The sequence below is a fragment of the Martes martes genome (assembly GCF_963455335.1).
Source record: "Martes martes genome assembly, chromosome: 2".
Classification (NCBI taxonomy): Eukaryota; Metazoa; Chordata; class Mammalia; order Carnivora; family Mustelidae; genus Martes; species Martes martes.
Genome location: NC_137889.1, coordinates 707,385 through 711,847, shown reverse-complemented (window position 1 = coordinate 711,847; position 4,463 = coordinate 707,385). Strand labels below are relative to the sequence as shown.

At 55.1% G+C, this 4,463-nt stretch overlaps 1 pseudogene across 1 annotated transcript; it reads left to right on the top strand.

Moving 5' to 3' along the window:
* The first annotated feature begins 840 nt into the window (after positions 1-840).
* LOC308339024 (ATP-dependent RNA helicase DDX18-like) lies at positions 841-3,469 on the top strand (annotated as a pseudogene). The gene is made up of 3 exons: positions 841-858; positions 968-1,057; positions 1,580-3,469. The product of its transcript is annotated as an ATP-dependent RNA helicase DDX18-like (transcript).
* Positions 3,470-4,463: the final 994 nt, after the last annotated feature.

Here is a 4,463-nt window from a genome sequence, read left to right as displayed (position 1 = left end):
TCCAGCAAGTTCTCAGGCCACCAGGTTAGGAATACGTTCTGGCTCCCTGCTTTACCCCTCGGCCCCCAACCCCCGCGGACCCTAACACCCCACTGTGCACACACCTCCGTGCAGAACACATGGGGCACGGAACATGCTCTCCGCCCCCACGGCCGCTACAAGACTGACCAGCGCTTAACTGGCAGAAGACAAAGGTATTACAGAAATGTGAGCCAGAAGGTTACGCGTCAGTGAAAGGTGCTTCTGTCTACATAACACACAGCAGAGAGGAGCCCTGGCTGGGTGGCGGGGTGCCCCACGGGACACACCGTGGAGAGGAGCTCCCGCAGGACCGCAGGGTCTGTCTCAGACAAGAGCTGCCGGCCTTGTGCGGCGGGTCTGTGTCTGCAGGAAACTGTGTTGCGAGCTCCTAGGTGGGGGTGCTGGGGACCTGTGGGGACCGGCCAGTGCTGGAGTGCGGCTGGCCTGACGGAGACACACAATCCCAATGTGTCCACTCTAAGGGGGCTCCTCATAGCCCACGGGCCAGTCACGGGTGTAGACACCACACAGTCCTACCCAGCTGGTGACTTGCTCTGCTAACCAGAGACCCTAGAGGAGAAAAGCTCTCCACAGCTCTCCTTCTCCCCCCGACCTCCTCCCCCGCACTCAGGGTGGCACGAAGTCCAGCTGCGGCTTATCTGTCCCATCGCGTGCCCCCGGCTGCCCTCCAGGAAAATGCCATTTTGGTCAGGATTACAGTATTTTGAGAGTCCAGTTCTAGAGAATGGAATCGACCTTTGCGGATTTAGGCAGAAAGACTGCATAAAAGCCTATTAGCTAGTAAAACTGTGGAGAACGATGAAGAGTCAGACTCTCGTGAGCCTCGGGGGAAATTCCCCAAACCGCAGCCCAGGACCCAGCTGTTCCCAGTGCAATGAGGGACTGGCCGCTAGGACTGGGAAGGGACCTCCCCCTCCCTCTCCAGAACCACGCCGCGCCTTACAAGTCCCACTCCAGCCGTCAGCGCCTCCCTCACCGGCTCTCCACACCTCACTCGGGTCCCGACGAAGACTCCGTGAGCCCCTCCGCTTGTTGGCCTTGTGTCGGCTCAGGGGCCGAGGGAAGGGAGTCCAGGAAATGCCGCGTGGAGACTGGGCCGGCGTGCCCGCGGGTGTGGCTGCTGGGGGGCCGCTCCCGCTTGTGCTCTTTGTCAGAGGGAGAGAGGGGGAGAGAGGGGGGGAGCACAAGCAGGGGGAGCGGCAGAGGGGGAAGCAGGCTCCCCGCTGAGCAGGGAGCCCGATGCAGAACTCGATGCCAGGACCCCGGGATCCTGACCTGAGCTGAAGGCAGACGCTTCGCTGACGCCCCATTTTTCTTTCTTTTGATGAATAGGGTTGCTTTTGCAGGACTTTTTTTCAAGTGTTATACTAGTAGAGACGGGCACTGTTCAAACCTGACTCCCGCTGGGAAGGGCACACATCAAAGCCGACGCGGCGTGGACCTCCCCTGTGGCCGGGCTGTGACCTGAGGGTGTGAGAGTGACATCTTGAGGGTGGTCTCCGGTCAGTTCCTGTGAAGCGTTTGTTTACGCCTGGAGGTACCAACGCGCGGAGCGGAAGGAGGTCACGCCAGCAGCGGAGGTGGGAGGGTTACAACATCCCTGAAGCATCTGAGTGCTCGTCAGAAGCCCAGAACGGAGAGAGAACTAAAGAGACAGTGGAAACTGCACAAGTTAGAAAAAAGAAAGAAATTTCCCATAAAAATCAATGGAGAAGCGGCGGCAACACAGCCTCCCAATTCAGAACCAAAAAAGAAGAAGAAAAAGAGAAAAATGGTGGTGATGCTGGGCGCGATACCAAAACCGTGAAGGCTGGAGACAAAGGGGCTCTGAAGGGGCCGAGCTCCCGGAGAGACAGAACGCGGTGCGGAGAAGCCCGACGGCCCGGAGGGGGACGGCGAAGTGCCCGCCCGCGCCCGACAGACGGGCGGCTGGGGGGACACGTCACCGGCTTCTCTCACGGATCTTGTCAACGAGAACACATTGAGGGCAAGAAAAGAAACGGGTTGTCCAAACACGGCTGAAACTCAGCATGAAAGCGTCAGACCGCTCCTGGAAGGCGGGGACCTTCGAGCGGCCGCCAAACCAGGCAGGGGCGAAGCGCGGGCATTTCCCATCCGGCCGTCGAACTCGTTATCCGGTTAAGTTCACGCCTAGGGACGCAACTGGGGTTCTCACCCTCTCACCTACGAGGGGACCGGCCACGCAGACTTTCGGTGTCCTTACGGAGCCAATGACGCACCATGTTCACACCCGCGGGCCGAGGACGGGCGGCCGCAACGGGCCGGCGGGAACACAGGAACTCGGTAATGGCATCAACGTCCTGGCGGCCACCCCAGGCCGCCCCCCGGAGCACGTGCAGAATACCCCAGCGTTTGTGTCTAAAAACCTGCCGTGTCTGCTCAGTGACGAGGCCGATCGTATCTTGGAGGTCGGGTTTGAAGAGGAATTAAAACTAATTATTAAACTTCCGCCAACACTCAGGTAAACCACGCTCTTTTCTGCCGCACAGACTTGAAGAGCTGAGGACTTGGCAAGGGTTTCTTTGAAAAAGGAGCCGTCGTATGTCGGTGTTGGCGGCGATAAAGCTCACGCAGCGGAGGACGGTCTTCAGCAGGGCTACGTTGTTTGTCCTTGGAAAAGAGATCCCTCCTGCTCTTCACACTCCTTGAGGAGAACCGGGAGAAGAAACTGGTGGTCTTTCCATCCCGCAAGTCCGTGAGATACAGTACGATGGCGGAACTGCACCGATCTGCCCGTCCTGGCCATCCAGGGAGGCAGAAGCGGAGTGAGCGGGCGGCCACGGTCTTCCAGTTCTGCAGACTCGGGGACATTGCTCTGCACCGACGCGGCAGCGAGGTCGACTGCGCTGCGCAGCGTGACCCCCCGGGTGACCCCACGGAACACACTCATCGTGTGGGAAGGACAGCCGGAAGCCTAGACGGGGGAGGGCGCGCCTTGCTCATTGTATGCCCTGAAGAACTGGGTTTCCTTCGTCACGTGAAGCAATCCAGGGTTCCGTTACGTGAAGTCGAGTTTTCCTGGTCCAAAATTTCTGACATTCGGTCTCAGCTTGAAAAATTGATTGAAAAGAACTACTTCCTTCATAAGTCAGCCCAGGAAGCCTAGAAGTCCTACACTCAAGCGTATGATTCCCAGTCTCTGAAACAGGTCTTCAATGTTAATAACTTAAATTTGCCTCAAGTTGCTCTGCCATTTGGTCCCAAGGTGCCTCCTTTTGTTGATCTGAACGTGAACAGCAACGACGGCCAGCTTGAAAAGAGAGGGTGGCGGTGGCTTCGGCCACCAGAAAGCCAAGAACGTCGAGAAGTCCAACATCTTCAAACGCATTAGCAAGAAGTGCCCGACAGCCGCCGGTTCTCCCACCGAAGACAGACCTTCCTTTCGTCTCAAACAGCTTCGTCCTGAAATGGATCTTTTCCCCTTTCTCTAACAAAGGAACTGCGGCTGCGGGTCCGGGGCTGACGGAACAGCAGTATGAGTTGACGCGGGTTGCAGGCTCCCGGCACCGGCACTTCCAGGAGATACTGCTCTTATGTGGGGGTGTAAAACAGACTTCAGTTTTTCTAGGTTGTTCAAGAGCAAAGCAAAGGATCTTTTGGATTTATTTGGACAACAGAGTATTTTAAATCTTTTGCCTCCAAATTATTGGTTTGGGGGTGGGGTATTTATTTTTTTAATTTAAAATCAAGTAATTAACATAAAATATATTATTGGTTTCAGAGGTGGAGTTAGGTGATTCAGCAGTCTCCTGTACACCCACTGCTCATGACATCACATGCCCTCCTTAATGTCCATTACCCAGCGCAGCCTTAGAAGGCAGTGACCTGGGGCGCCTGGGGGGCTCCGTGGGTTAAAGCCTCTGCCTTTGGCTCAGGTCATGATCTCAGGGTCCTGGGATCGAGCCCCGCATCAGGCTCTCTGCTCAGCGGGGAGCCTGCTTCTTCCTCTCTGCCTCTCTGCCAACTTGTGATCTTTCTCTGTCAAATAAATAAGTAAAATATTAAAAAAAAAAAAAAAAGAAGGCAGTGACCTGGTGCACTGGGGTGGTGATGCAGAAGATAATCTCCATTTTTTTGTTTTTGTTTTTTTGGTTTTGATTGTTTCTTGGACCTTCACCATCATTGTGGACCTCCCCTGAAAATGCCGCTGTGGCTAGGAAGCACGTTTCGTTAAAGGTGGCGCTGGTTTTTGGAACTGCCAGATTTGAAAGCAGTGAACCTTTCCCATTTTTGTGAGAGCTCAAAGTGTGGCTTATTTGTCATTGTTACTTGAATAAAGCACCCTTCATTGGAAACAGTGGGGACCTGAGATTTTTGAGCCTCATTTACACCAATATATGGGTAATAATGTGCTGTTCTCCCTTTAAGAACTTAGCGAACATCTTCTTGCAAAAGGCACA